The 15,839-nt window shown below is 38.3% G+C and overlaps 1 protein-coding gene across 1 annotated transcript in view; it reads right to left on the reverse strand.

Moving 5' to 3' along the window:
- EXOC4 (exocyst complex component 4) overlaps positions 1-15,839 on the reverse strand; it is a 675,757-nt gene that overhangs the window by 370,598 nt on the left and 289,320 nt on the right. The gene's annotated exons all lie outside the window — the stretch shown is intronic.

Raw genomic sequence — 15,839 nt, forward strand, 5'->3', positions numbered from 1 at the left:
CTTAACTACTTTCTTTGGGCATTCTTATCCTCTCCCCTAGCCTGTAAACACATGAGGGCTGGGAGTGTTATTCATGTCTGTTTTACTCCCTATTGGCTTGCAGAGGACCAAACACATGTATTGGTCTCCCTGTAGCAATATGAGGTGGCTAAAAGCAAAGACCATGACTTGATTGCTCTTGAAAGCACAGACCAAGGCAGACCATTAAATGATGAATAAAGGAAACCCACATCTCTTGGTTCCAAATTTTTCCATGTAGCCTCAGTAACCAGTTCAATTATCTTCCAACACTGATTCCACACTCAACCAAGGCAGGATCCACATTGATTTTTAAAACAGTATTGAAACTCTTGTTAGATGAGAAACTCAAAAAAACACACTTTTCCAAAATAATATGCTCAGGAAAATGAAGGTCATTTCTACTTAAACTACAGTTTATACTAAAAGTATAATGGCCCTCTTTAGTGAAAGTATATTTTCAAATTTGGAACATCACTGAAATTCAATTCTGTCGGGGCAGTTGGGATAGATTAACAGAACTTCCAATGGCATTTAAGATCCGTGCTAAAAAAAAAGAAATGCTCTTACTTAGCAAAACGCTATTCTCACTAACAAAACCCTAAGAACTTAATAGCTATAAATGGCAGTCTCTTGTTGGCGGTGAATGTTAATTACGAGCAAAAAGAAACTGATGTCATCAAGTCTCTTTTGCTGGACTTCATTAAGTTAAAAAGAAGTGAGAAGTTTTCAGCAACCATCATCATGTAGGTGGCAGGGCTTATTTCTTTTTGTTTTTATTTTTTAAATCATGCCTCAGTTCCCACAAGAAATACCATTTTAACTTACTACACTAAGAACGACGACAACAACAACAAACCAAATATCATCTGCCACTTCCGATGATCTCTCTGGCTGTCTTCTTATCTTCACAGGACATGTTAGATTGGACAAACGTGTTTGTTTCCTAAGTGTCATTTATTCTTGGAAATGCTCTTCTGCATTCTTCTGATTGCAAGTCCCCAAATCAGATACTCTTCCCTGCCCCCAGGAGTTCATTCCTAAGTCTGAACGTCAGAAACAAAATACAGGCAAATATCATACAAAACGTTGAAAGAAGTCACTACAGACCGGAACTACGTCATGTTGCAGTACTGTAGCTGGTGTTACCCTCCTGGGCCACGTCCTATATAGAGAGTCAGGCCTGACTCAATTCGTTCAAGTCAATGCAACCCCTGTTATTTGGGGGGTTGTTTCTGCTGAAGTTGGAAACATTTTCATCCAAGTAGCTGCCCATCTCTTTATTCTGTTGGGGTTCACCACAGCACTCACTTAGATTTAATTTGTTTAATGTAAATGTGTCTGTGATGGGTAATTTTATCTGTATTCTGATGCTACTTCCTTTGCAACATTATTCTAATTAATGGGTCATTCATCATTTTACTAGAGTTGTTTTATATTTGAGGAGGCTACAGTTACCTTCGTAGTAGTTTCAGAATTGGAAAATAATTCTCACTACTCCAGTCACATACTTTGGATATGTTACAAGACAAAATTCATTTTCCACTTCTCCCCATCTTCAATTTTGCTAATGTCTTTGCATAGGCTGAAAAGAACATAGCATTCTCTATTTATTAATATGAAAGCCCCCCAAATGACAGCTTTGCCATTAAAGCTTGAAATTCAGCCGTTAATTACTTATTAAGTGTAAGCAATCTTTACCTAAGTCCTCCTATACTAAAAATACAGTGGTGGAGCAATATATTCCATTACTTTACCATGAATGAGCCCTGAGCAATGGGAAAGGGAAAGAAAGAGAGGTGCTCAGGCCAGGCCTGAGGTAAGAGGACAGGGGCAGACATTCCACACACAGGGCCCCCCCTTCAGTTTGCTCTACCTATGACCAGCAGCCCCCAAATGCTAAGGCCTCTGGGATCATCTAAAGATGGCAATGCATTCAACTCTTCATTTTCAGTGTCTATGACAACAACCTCTACAAACATCATTTATCAGGACCTTCCTGTTTCAAGTACAAGTTTAAGTAATCTATGTACATTGGTTCATCTTCTAACAATCCCAACAAAGTCCATGGTATTATTCCCATTCTAGAGATGAAGAAACTGAGACTTCTGAAAGTTCAAGTGGCTAAAATGGGAATGGAGTCTAGACTGGTTTGACTCCAACACCCGAATGTCAATAGCATTTCTTCAGGGCTAAACCACCTTCCTCAGAGCTCTCAGCAACCTAATGAATTTAAGGCACTCCTTTAAATTCCTAAGGCATATTCTTTCATGCAGAATTGATTTTTATAAGGGGCGCCTGGGTGGCTCAGTTGGTTAAGCGACTGCCTTCAGCTCAGGTCATGATCTCAGGGTCCTGGGATCGAGCCCCGCATCGGGCTCCCTGCTCGGTGGGAAGCCTGCTTCTCCCTCTGACCCTCTCCCTGCTTGTGTTCCCTCTCTCGCTGTCTCTCTGTCAAATAAATAAAAAAATCTTTAAAAAAAAAAAAAAAAGAATTGATTTTTATAAACCCTTATTCACACATGCATAGAACCAGTCCTGGAATGACAGGGATGGCCCAGTGCACTAGCCTATTTCTTATTAAGGAAAAACTCCATATATTAGAAACCCTATTTTATGAGTCCCAAAGGGGAAAAAATACATGATATCTAGGAGGAAACTCATTTCTTCCCATGACTGCCTGTATCTTTCTTGACAAGTTTTCTTTATTATAATTAGAGCTTCCTCACCTCCTATTCCTCCAGCCCTGAATTCTCTGCTGTCCTGGGCACTCTCACACCATACAAGTATAAAGACAAAGAGCTATGGATAGACAGCACACCATTCTCACATATTTCTGTTGTTTTCACCTCAATTTCTGCTGTGCAGTTCAGAAACAGAAGTTGTTTGGAAAGTGACAACAAGAAGGTTCATAAAGTCAGGCTTCCTCTTTCTTATCTGTCCAAAGAGAGGAAAATGGAGCTATACAGGGAAGAAAATGCAGGCTATACAGGGAAAAGTATTTGCTAAGCTTTAGAGAGTTTACAAGGAATAAGAGGATGTTTGCAGAGCTTAAGACACAGAGGGAAAAAAAAAAGATTAGAGAAGGTATTTACCCTGTTAACCTGCCAGAAAGAAGTGAATATTCTAAGAGGTAAATGTGTTGCTACTGAGGGGTTCAGAACAAGTCTCCCTAAAATGTGCCACTTTGGCATATGGACTATTTTGAGCTGAAGGCAATCAAGACCCAGCAGATTCAAGAAAAACTTTTATCCCTCCCTTAAACTATTTAAAAGAATCTAGGTAGGGGGCCTTGACCAGAAACAGAGTTATTACCAAGAGCTAACTTTTTACCTGACCTATCTGTATAACACGATAAACATCTAATTACCAAACATCTGCTCTTACCATCCTGTGAATCACCTTCCTTCCCCTTTGAAACCCCTAACTCCTTTCTTAGCTCAAGATGGCATATAAGCCTCAATTGCCCAGCTTTCCCTCGGGTCTCATATTCATGTGGGGTCCTGTATGTATGTAATTAAATTTTTCTTCAGTAATCTGTCTTACGTTAATTTATTAGACCAGCTAAATAGCCTGAAAGGGTAGAGAGGAATTTTTTCCTCCCCCATACTGTGTGTGTGAGCAAATGCAAAATAGTGTAAAAATAGTATAGTTTTGCATACCCTTCAAAAGTTACTTTGAGATATTCCTTTATAAATAAAAAGGTGTCTTGATACAGTGGGTATTTTCAGCTATAATAGGCAAATACATTGAGAACTATTTCATGATAGTAAAGTGCAGATGTTTGCCTTGGCCTTTAGGGGAAAAAAAAAAACTTCTGAAAGCTGAGTTATGGTTTTGGATTCCAAGCCAATTCAATGTAACAGAAAATAAAATATCTACGTACAATTATAAAAATTATTAACACTAATAATGTTCTCCTTCCCTTCTGAAGTTTCATTAGAACACACCCTCAGGCCCATCAAAATCTACAGGAAAATACTACATATAGAAGTAAATATATTAAGTTCAGGTCTCAAAAACCTTAAAGGACACAATCTCACTTACTCACTAATGTTGCTCTCTTCCTAAAATTTTCCCTAATTAGAAAACAGTTAAGTATTGCCATTGTTATTTATAGTTCTGAATTCCTATAATTTCTTTGTTCTGGAGATTTTTACTCTGTTTTTCTTCTTTTCTACCAGGAAAAAGTGGTGTTAACATTTAAGTCCAAAAAGGGCCTACTTTAATACAGTGTCTGGCCCATGAATTTTTAGGATATTGCTACAAAAGCATTAAAGCTATTTTCCTTTTTATATCTCTAAGTAAAAAATGAGCATTATGAATAAGAGTTTGGAGAGTGAAAAAAATCAAAATTCCATAAAACAGTAAAAACAGCCATTTGCTCTGAGGCTGACAAACCAAGGTAGCCACACAAAGCCCTTGGCCCTGGGGCTGCTTTCTGTCCTCAGCTGCCCTGCTGTATCCAGTTCTCTCTTACCAAGGAGGTCTCCTCCTTGAACCGAGACTCATTCTTTCCCCCACTGTTCCTCCTCCTCTCTGGATCCATGTCACTCTTTCTTTTCTTCTTTACTTGGCTTCCTTTGGCCACTCGCCACTCCTTCTTTTTGCTCCATTCTCTCTGTTAAGTGGCTTAAATGGAACCAAGATGTTTTAACTATTTTTGTGTTTAATAAATAAAGCACTAAAATCTCTATGGTATGTTAAATTAAATATCTTTTATTTCTCTAAGAACAAAAAAAGAAAAGAGAAAGAAAACATTTTACCAGTATGTAGCCTTAAATTTATTTTTATTTTTGGATAATCAAGAGGAAAAATGCTCTTCCCCACCTCCTACTTATCTTCATTGAAAAGATACTGTACCTCTAAAGCTGTTTGTGACAGTAATCACAATTCACACCTTTTTCATAGATCAATTTTTAAAAATACATCCTTATATCCTAAGCACTTATATGCTGGTAGCTTTTCATCTGCAGTGAGAATATTTACTGTAGATATCACAGGAAAAATGGCAGTTATAAGCCGTCAACATCATAGCCAAATTACCTGGAAAAGGAAATCAACTAGCTTTTCTGTTTATCTCTAAGCTAATAATGAGACTTAACTACCAAGCACTACCTGCCTACTAGAATTTTGGAGTTACACAGTGAGGTCCTTGTGTGCAATTCTGATATCAGAAAGAAGTCCTCAGAGTAATATTTAAAATCATCCTAGTCAATGAACAAGCAATCTGTATCTTCATATTATGGTTTAATGCTATGAGGCTAATTCATACTATAAGTGATCCAAAGCCTATTTCTACTAGAGTCAATAATCCTTTTCTTATGATAATGCAATAATTTGTCAGACTAATGAATCATGGTGTTTTCCTGAAAATGTTCACTTCAAAATAAATATAGAATCTGTAGTGCTAAAAGTGGTTTATTTTTTTCATTTTGTTTTGATTTTTAATTTTTGGAAGATGTATCATCCTTTTCCTCTAGATTTATTCAAGTCTGAATGAAAAGTTCCTGCTTCAGTTCAGATCTTTCATCTTCTTGGCTATGATGTCTTCCTTGGCCTAGACTCTAATGAGACTAAGTCTCTATGCATGCTGTCAATCTTCTACATCAAATGCTGGGAGTAAGGAGAAAGCAACTTTTATTACAGACCTTTGAGGCCCCTCTTTGGGGAGAAAAAGGAGGAAATGTGGTGTAACATTTCTTTCAGTTTTTCTTCTTCCTCACATGGGGAGAATAAGTTCTTTGGACATATTCGAAGAACCTCTACGGTTATAATAATTAAATCAGTTAAGAAACTCCCTTCCCCCCTTTTTTCCTTTCTTTATACAAATCCAGAAATGAAACTGACCAATCTCAATACTAAGAAATCTTTATTTATAAACTGAGATGAACTTCTTTGTCTTGCAGGATAAAATAACCAGGAAAATAAGACTGTATCTGCTGGCTTTTCTCTCTCTTTGAATTTCTCCCACTACAGTTATTTCACAGATTAGAATTAATCCCCCCGAACAGTGACTATCCCGCAGGGTAGGTTATTGATTGTATCTTACAATAAGAATACTACTCCCAATTTGGGCTTCAACACTTTATGAGAAGTCGGCCAGAATTCTTAGTATAAAGTCTTAACATATGATTCATTTTCCTGTTCCAGGGCATAATGACTGTAGTAAAAGGACCTTGAAATGGCCACTCCATTAGTTTTAAGTGGTACTAATTAGGATTTATAATTTAGATTCTATGTAATACACAAAAACAAACACAGACTGTGTGAAGTTTTGGCTCTTTCTAGAAGAAAACACCAATTTGAAGATTAAAAATACGATTAAGTAGTCTTAAAGGGCACAATTTTCATTCTAGAAAGGAAATAAGCAACCTCAAGTTGCTGCCAGTGGGAGGAACAACTGAGTTTAAAGCTCCATTTCACAAATTAAATTCTGGCTGCATTTTTTAACACCAAGACTTTTTTTTTTTTTTCCTTCACAGTGCCAAAAATACATTCCAGAGCCAATGTTCTCAAGTGAAAACATACAGTATTTAGACAAGCAGTAATTCGCTAGTAATGTTTCCACATAATCATTTCACACATAATTGCTAATCATGCCATGTGAGAGAAAGCTCTAAACAGGGGAACATATATATGGCCATATAATTAAATTATCAAACTGATAAACAAAGGAAAAATGGTCAAATAAAAGACTGCATTCTAAGCTCCTTCAGAGTATTAATAAATTCTGTTTTGGATAGCTTTGGATATTTATGAAAAGGGTAGAAATCTGGAACATAACCTAATCTTAGAAATATAAACACTTTCTTTCTCTTATTCCTGAAATACGTGGTGAAGAAATTGTTTCCCCAAATAGTGATATAATATTCAATAGGTTCCCATTCTGTCACTTAGCGTGATAACTTCCAATGACTAAGCTCTTCAAGAATTATTTATTGAGGTTCATGCCAACAGTGTTACCACCAACCACACTCTCCCCTTAGTCCCCTCACAAGCCACTGATGGGCAGCAAGAGAGAGAACTCTGAACTACACCAGAGCTTCTGAGTGCATTCTCTTACCAAGAAGCAAGGCCTGGCATTCAAACCAATTCCATTTTTCTCCTCTTTTTCAAAAGGAAAGACACAGACGGTGGTGATTGAAAGCATTAGTGAGATTTACACAGAGGAAAGCCAAGAGAAACACTCTGAACAGGCACACCATGCCCTCCCTTCTTCAGAAACACAAATGAGCATGGAGGAAGTCAAAGTTATATATAATCTTTAGTGGTAAAAAAGTAGTAATGCTTCACACATGGCAGGATCTGGCAGAGTATGTTACGGAGGCAGCTCATGAAATGCTTAGCTATCAAATTAATTCCAGTTGGCTGGGATATGAACCCTGTCACATACATTGAAAACTAGATGAAACATAACTAAATGTAATGATAAAGAGCAATGAAAGTGCTGCTGGAAAAATAATCATGAAGCTTCAGCCTTGTTTAATGATTTTGTCAATATCTGGAGAAGAGGAATTCTATGGAACCAGAAGAAATCCCAGGGGGATTCTGCAAACATTAGGAAGAAATTATGCAGAAGGTTTGCAATGCTAGTACTTTAAAAAGGGGAGGGGGCATTATTTTATAATAAGCTCAAGAAAATGCAAAACTAAATTTTAAAGCTTATAATGATTTTTCCTTTATGAGTCATATGCTGAGAGCACGCTACAAAAAAAGTCTACTGAAGATTCACTGCAATCCACCATAGAGAAGGAATCATTTCTCTTTCTTCTTAATATTTAAGGCACTTGATGGAAAAGCACAGGTCTATTAGGAGAAATGAGTAAAAAAAACCCAAAAAACTATAAACATGTCCATTGTTTTCCTTTTCTAAATTGTTTCTGGCATGGTTTCCCTACAACTTCAGTTTTTAACTGCTCCTCAAACAAAATATTTAATCAGCTGTCTCACATTGTTTTGAGAAAAGCATAAACACTAAATGAACAAATAAGTGAATTTTAAAAATTAATGAAATTTCTGAATCAAAGTGCTAATCATTTACTCAGACTACCCAAATAAATATATAGATGTGTCCATTCTTCTTCACAAAAGATTAAGGTTTAGCAAGATGGCACTAACAAACGGCCTGGGTAAGTCAGAACTGTTTTCCCTCTCCTTTTAGGGCCCTTACTATATCATCCTGCTCTAAATAAAAAACAAGGAATATATCATATATAGGGAGATATGAATTTAAGGCCAATTCATAAGTGTCATGAAGACTAAATATTTGAAAATGTTATACTAATCATATCTCACTGAAAAAAAGAAGGGCCCAAAATGGCAGAAGTCATTTGAGAAATAACGTAAAACCACAAAATATAGGGAAATGCATTCTTTTTAGAGGATAATGCCAAGAGAGGATGTTTATAAAGAAGACATTCCTGCAGGTAGCATAATTCTTGAGAGTTTTCATTTCACATCATACCAAGACCCAGAGCTAATATGGAAATCACAGTGTTCTATTCTAGAAATATTCAAGTGCTCCTTCTTTCTTGCAATGGAGACATCCCTCATCTGTGTAGTGAAATTCACCTTTAAATAAATTATATTTTAAAACTATTTTGAAAATTTACCTTGGGTAAATTTATATAATGAAAGTCCTTACATTATGCAAATAAGTATGCCCAAATCAACCAGTTAAAATCATAAAGTTTTCTTCTGAATCAGCCCAACTATTTTTAGATAATTATCTTTTAGAAATAAGACTAAGAGAAGAGCATAGTGATTAGAGTAGACCACCGTGAGATAGTACTCTAAGGTTCTCATCTTGACCTGGCCTCAGATGTCTCTGGGACCCAGAGCTGGTCAGATTATGTCTTTCATCTGAATTTTTTTTTTTTTAAGATTTTTATTTATTTATCTGAGACAGAGAGAATGAGAGAGACAGAGAGCACATGAGAGGGGGGAGGGTCAGAGGGAGAAGCAGGCTCCCTGCGGATCCCGGGACTCCAGGATCATGACCTGAGCCGAAGGCAGTCGCTTAACCAACTGAACCACCCAGGCGCCCCATTTGAATTTTTTTTAAGAGAAAAATGATTTATTCTAACCCAGCAGGAGAATTGTTTATGAACTGCTTCTAGAGTGTCCTACTGAAGTGATAGTCCTGACTCAACCAGCCCAGTAAGAGTCACCATGAAAGAGGCCTGGAGCTTGAGAAACCTCGTGTTTTCAGGGTTTTGAATGAAGAGTAGAAGGCAAGAGCTAGGGCTCTGGAGTCCTTCTGCCTGGGCTTGAATCATGGCCCCCGCCATTAAAAATAGTGTGATCTTGGTCAAGCCACTTCAACTCTCTATGCTTCACGTGAGGTTCCTTAGCTATAAAACGAGGATAATAATAGTACCTACCACATAGAGTTGCAGTGAAGACTGAATTACGTAGTAGATGCTAAGCATCAAAAAACATAGCTGGGCTTTCACTAGGGCTCAATAACTAGTTTTATTATTATTTACTTGAGTTGACAGAGACCTTTACGATATATAAACAGACTGTAAAAGTGAGACCCAGAATGTACACTTAAGACAATTCTATTCTGCATTACCCCAACATTCCTGGAATTCAGAAGGTTGCAAAACTATTACTTATGCTCATGTATATAATCTAAAACACAAGGATTCAAGATGTATGCTCATTACTATTTCTCCATACAAGCACAATCTCTAGGACTGCATCAGTAACCTGACTCCTTAAGGCTTTGGTGATCGTTTTCCTGGAGTTTGCTGTGATAATGAGTCTAGACAGCCTTGATCCATTAAGGACCATGCCTGCTGTCTTAATGCATTCCCTCAAGTAATTCAATCATGTTTATTTGGGAGAGACTCTGAGTTATCTGAGGGACATTCAAATACCAGGTTTCTTGAGATATGCTAATATATTTAAATTATAGAGGGGCTTCCTGATTGCATTAGAAATGCATCCATCTTCTCCTTCTTGTCTTTGCAGAGGGCATGCCACAGGCTTTGTCACAACCAAATGCAAACTTCTAGGTTGGGACTGCTAATTATATTTTGAGGAGCAACTCGTTTTTGTCTCAGTAGTTATTCATCATTCACCAAATAAAATAATATCTGAAATATGTGTGGCACACATAAATGTATTTCATCCAACTCCCAGGAAAATACATATGTGGATGCGTCCCAAGAGTAGGTTTGGTAGACGGTCTCAAAGACTGAGAAGAAACTAACAGGAAAAATAGGCAGACATTACAGAAATACCAGGGTTGGAAGAAAAAGCATCTACTCCCTAGTAGTACAGTTCACATAAATTGCTAGAAAGGTTTCAAACTGTCAGCAGAGGCTTCCTTCCTTTCCCCGATCCAAACTACGAGTAAAACTTTCTGCAGAAGCACCAAAGCCAATGACAAAATTCCTCTAACATTTACATCTGTAATGGTTTTTCTTCTCGAGAGAAGAGGAAATATGGGGAAATGAGATTTTTGACAGGCTTTGTGATGTTTAGAAAGGTAGAAGTATGTTTGCAAACTTCAAACCTGAATGACTTGTTCTAACACCTTTTCTGACAGGCAACATTAAACAAATGTCTAGCATAGGAGGTTCCCCTGGCGTGTGCGCTTGGGCTTGAGGAGGGGAGGAGAAAAGGAGTTTCATGTGCTGTCATGGGAAATTAACGGTCTACCTTTAAGGTGGTTTACAGACTGTCATTTTTAATCAAACACGGGCAGCCCATCCGCTAACATAAGCATTCAAGAGAGCAAATTAAGCCACTTTCTAGTAGGAATCAGGTCTCCTTAAGTAACTGTTTGGAACACATTTGGAAATTAATCTTCGGAATTTATTTCTTTGGATACCAAAAGCAACCCTGAGAAGGTACAAATCTGTTTAGGTGGCAATGACCCTAAGGCACATGGGAGCACAAAACCGGAACCACGACTTGTGTATGGTCACCTAACAACCAGCTGTCTCTCCTCATTATCATGGTTCTGACAGTGAGAACCATAATACATGGCTCTCCATGAAAAGCTTACATTATTAATTTACTCACCCAACATTTACTGAGAAACTAGTTTGTGCTAGACGTCAGCGAAGTTCTGGGTACGCAAAGCCAATCAAGAAATGGTCACTAATATCTTTTTTATGAGGAAGAAACATGAGAATAAATAGAGAATAATTATGTGTTAGGTCAGCAAGGGCACAGAGGAAAGGGGAGGAGTAAGAGAGGTGTCAGACGGTATCCTGGAAAAGATGTTGCTGAGGGATGAATAGAAATAGTTTAGGATGGCAAAACAGACTATAGGAAGTATTTAAGAAAATGAAGGAAATGAGGTTTAAAAGACAGGTCTACAATCCTGTTTTTCTCATCCACCTACTAACTGGAAAGAATGTGAGAGCCTAGATGTGAGAGGAGCCAAAAAATGGAGGTGACTTAGACCCCCTAATCACCTTGTAGTACATCCCATGAAGAACCTTGGACAGGCTCTCTTCATGCCTGCACTACCGTCCAACATGGTGCAGAAAGCACAGGATTTAGGCAGAAGCCACAGGCTGATGCCCTGTCTCCAATACTGTGTTGCCTCAAAGAAGGAACTGAATGTTCGAGCCTTCAAACTATTCCTCAGGGTTGTTATGCTGGCAGAATAAGACAATGTACTTGCAAGTTGCTATTTTATTGTTAGCTAATGCTATTATATAATTTATATAACTCAAATGCATAATCATAGTAATAAAATTATTTATGTTCTAGTAGATCATGACTTTGTATGCTGACCTCTCCTTTTAGACCTTTATAATTATAAAATAAATACAGCCTCGTTCCAATAAATTCAGAAAATATAGGAAAGTATAACAAAGAAGATAATCCCACATTTATTTCTAGGTATATATGTCCTCATAAATAAAAATATATATGTATATATTTTGATCAAAATGTGGTCATGCTATATTTCTGTTTTGCAACCAGCTCTTTACTCAGTATATTTAACATATCCTTCTATGTTAATAAAAATACAACTACTATACAATTTTCAGTGGCTGGACAATGTTGTATGCATAGAACATAATGTATGCAACCAATATGCTCTATATAGAAAGCCCAATATATGAATATATATAGATCTTAGCTAAACATTCCCTGTGATCTGTCCATTTCAGTCTTTTACTCCTTCCCTTTAACCCATCCTCCCACTCACATACCTCTGTTATCCTTTTGCGTTGTTTCTTTGCCAGAACATTTGTATTTGATCTTGAGGATTTTCTGAAAGTCCTCAATTCTGCATCATCTGATTCAATATTATATTAAGCTTCACTTTACAATTTTTCAATGACTTAACCTATAAACTCATCTCCACTACAAAGGCCATTAGCACATCTGGCTCACACCTTTCATCCAGGAATCCCCTTCTTGTTCTTCACAAATACTTTCTCCTCACACCCATCTCCAACTTCCAAGCAAACATCTTGAGTTTGAATATAATCCAGTTTGTTTCTCATCCCTAATCTTGTACCTTCTTCCAAAATATCACTATTAATTGTGGATGTTTTCTCCTAATAGGGGCATTATTTTCCTATTCTAAGATTTTCATTGAGTGTGGGTATATATTTTTTAAATGTTATTATTTATTTAAGAGAGAGAGAAAGAGCACGAGCAGGGGGAGGAGCAGAGGGAGAGGGACAAGCAGACTCTGTGCAGAGCATGGAGCTGACACTGGGCTAGATCCCAGGACCCAGAGATCATGACCTGAGCTGAAATCAAGCCTCTGACACTCGACCGCCTGAGCCACCCAGGAGTCCCTCTTTTCATGTGAGACATAATTATGAAAAGAGTGACTCTGGATGTGTGGGAGCAGGGGAATCAAAGTTTTCTAGGTGGACTCCTGGATTCTTGTGGTCCAGATCACTGGAGAGCTGGCGGCCTCATCTCTCGGGACAGGGAACACAGGAAGGGAAGAGGCAGATGCAGATCAGCACACCAGGATGTAGGTATGTGCACAGGAGTAGAGGCTGGGAACGAAAGATTTAGGCAATAAGACCAACAGTTGAAGTTTTAGAACGAACTCGCTTCCTGGACTTTTTGAGAGAGTTCCAGTTTGGAGATAGTATCTTGCAAGTAAGAGCTAAAGCTACTGAATGGGTGGAGATAATGGTGAGTACACAGAAAACAGTCCAAGACAGGCTCTGTGGAGGACTTGCATTGAGGGAGTACGCAGAGAGAGTAGAACCTCAACAAGCCTAAGAACGAATGGTCTCAGGTAGAACCAGAGGCCAGAGATGGCGATGACGTCAGTAGGTCAGTAGACTACAGACTGAATGGGAGGAGAGAGAAATGAGCAAGAACACTCTCCAGCAGCTTAGTAGGAAGGAAAAGAGGAATTTAATTAGTAGGTGGGAGTGGGAGGGTGGGATATGCAAGTTTAAGAAAAGAGATTTTATAAAGGGCAGAGATCAAGCACATTTGTAGGTCCCAGGGAAGGAGCCAGCAGATCAGAAAAGACTGAAGACCCAGGAGAGACCAGATTAAACAAAAAGAACAAGATCCCAGAGGGGATGGAGGGGAATTGGATTCACTAGAGGAGGAACAGCCTCTGAAAAAGGAAAGAGCACACAAAATGGGCTTTTTTGTCATGGATTTTCTTTTATTCTCAAATTACCACAATACCTAATTAGGAACAAAAGTTCCATAAAGGCAAGGACAATGTCTGGCACATGGTAAGCACTCAAATATTTGTGAATACAATGAATAAATGGATGAAAATAATAAACAGAAAAACATGACTAAATTGAAGAATTTTTCCCCAAAATTCAGGCTTTCTTTAAGTACACTCAATTCCTATTGAATGTAGGAGCTGCATCTTGAAAAATCAGCGTCAATCAAAACGCACGTAAAAAAGAAAATGTAATGAATTAAGGCGTATAAAACAGAAGGACTTCCAACTTTCAGAGAAGGATGTTGCTTCATCTTTACTCTTTTGGGAAATCCTCATTTCAATTTTCTTGAAAGCTTCAAAATAAGAAAAAACTGTAGATTCACTCAGTTGCATTTCTGGGCACTGATGCACCTTTATCAAGCCCGCTCAGCATTTAGAATTTCATTTTTAAAGAATGGATAGAGTGGTCTCTTTTTATACAACTGTTTTTGCTTTTCTTACTTCCACTCCTACATTCAAATTTTTTTTCCCAGAATACTCTTTGGGACACCTGGGTGGCTCAGTCGGTTAAGCGTCTGCCTTCGGCTCAGGTCATGATCCCAGGGTCCTGGGATCGAGTCCCGCATCGGGCTCCTTGCTCAGAGGGGAGCCTGCTTCTCCCTCTGCCTGCCGCTCTCCCTACTTGTGCACTCACTCTCTCTCTGACAAATAAATAAAACCAAAAAGCAAAAGTAAAATATGCAGACATGATATTGATGGTATTGCTGGTGCTGGCACCCTGAGCACACCGGGCAGGGGGAGAGAGCTGCGGCTAGCAGGGCATTGCTGCTGACAGGGACTTGGAGTAACCACCACCGGGAGAGGCTGCAGTCGTAGGAAAGCCCAGAAAGCAAAGTGGCTATGACACATGTGACTGCACAGAATATATATTCCATAACCAAGCAGCTGAAGTGAAGGCAGTGAATAACTGTAATTAACAATAGGTTCAAGATGGCATAAAGAATTCAAAATACAAATGTTTTAATTTGCAAGAGTTAAAATGCAAGGTTGTAAAGATCTACGGAAAGAATATTTCATGTCCATCAGGTTCATCTTGTGCTTTTAAAACTGGTCCACCCACTTACCCATAATTTGCTCATTTACTCAAAACATTTTTACTCCCTTCCTATGATGGACCAGAACCACGTAATTTACATACCTACTCAACTAAAATTATGTTAGTGCCTCTAATCCAGCCCATGCCCACTCATTGCTTCCTGTGATACTCCTACAACCCATTGGTTCTTGGTTAATCCTTCATGTAACACTGCACCGCCCCCTCCTGGCTGAATATATTGTTCCCAAACACAGGCCTACATATTGATGCTTGCCTAAGAATGTTGATTTAAATTGCCAATTATCTTACTTTGAAAAGGATGGTTCCTGAGATCAAGACCTGAGCTGAGATCAAAAGTCAGCTGCTAAACCAACTGAGCCACCCAGGCCCCTCAAGGTAATATCATTTTTACTTTCCTTGGTGTTCTAATTCATTCTCTTTAACAAAATTGGCAACCTATGTTAGTTGCCAATTATTTTTCATTGATTCAAAAATCTCAAAGTCTAGGAACTAGAGAGTCAATTAATTTTAGCTTCCCTGGCGTTTACTTCCAAGGTTGTAGGACACAGTCTATATTTCTCATCTAGTTAATCTGACTCTGGGCACCCTGGCTCACTGCCTGGCTAGGACATGGAAGAGCCCCTAGATCTCTTACTTGCCTGAGAGGCTCCTTGGCCCCCACAAGATAGGAAATCAAAATATATATATTTTTTCTATTTTTTTTTGTAGTTTTTAATTTTATTATATTATGTTAGTCACCATACAATACATCATTAGTTTTTGATGTACTGATCCACAATCCATTGTTTTCGTATAACACCCAGTGCTCCATGCAGTACGTGCCCTCCCTAATACCCATCACCGGGCTAACCAATCCCCCCACCCCCTTCTCCTCTAAAACCCTGTTTGTTTCTCAGGTCCATAGTCTCTCATGGTTCATCTCTCCCTCCAATTCCCCCCCCCCATTTTTCCCTTCCTTCTCCTAATGTCCTCCATGTTATTCCTTTTGTTCCACAAATAAGTGAAACCATATAATTGACTTTCTCTGCTTGACTTATTTCGCTTAGCATAATCTCCTCCAGTCCC

This window comes from Leptonychotes weddellii, chromosome 12 (assembly GCF_054177405.1).
Source record: "Leptonychotes weddellii isolate Sample4059 chromosome 12, ASM5417740v2, whole genome shotgun sequence".
Lineage (NCBI taxonomy): Eukaryota > Metazoa > Chordata > Mammalia > Carnivora > Phocidae > Leptonychotes > Leptonychotes weddellii.